Source organism: Octodon degus, unplaced genomic scaffold, assembly GCF_000260255.1.
Source record: "Octodon degus isolate 3935 unplaced genomic scaffold, OctDeg1.0 scaffold00162, whole genome shotgun sequence".
Classification (NCBI taxonomy): Eukaryota; Metazoa; Chordata; class Mammalia; order Rodentia; family Octodontidae; genus Octodon; species Octodon degus.
Window position 1 is genome coordinate 5,731,001 of NW_004524738.1, and position 433 is coordinate 5,731,433.

Sequence of the window (433 nt, forward strand, 5' to 3'; positions counted from 1 at the left end):
AGCTGTCACTTTTGGGTCTGATAAGGTCAGTGAAATCCCCTCAGGATTTATCTTGAGATCCTGTACCTCACATTGTAGATCCTTTGTCAGTGTCAGTCATGTGGATGAGACATGGCCATTACTTGCCCAATGTTCTCTCTGTGAAAGCCTGAGAGAATGTTTTCTCTCCATGTGACTCTCCTTAGGCACACTCTACATCATCGATCACTTTCCTGTGTGGTCCCAAAATCTCCTTGATCAGAAAATTTGGGACACTGCCGAGTTACATGATGTTACACTACAAGTTCTCATGTGTCCTGAGTCTTAATTGACCTTGGAAGGCGAGGGCCAAAATTTTGGCTTTCCTTGTGGCCCTTCTTTTTCTCTTATTTTGGTCTGCCAACTTAGATTGTTAAACATTCAGAAGACAAGATTATTGTTATTACCACACAAC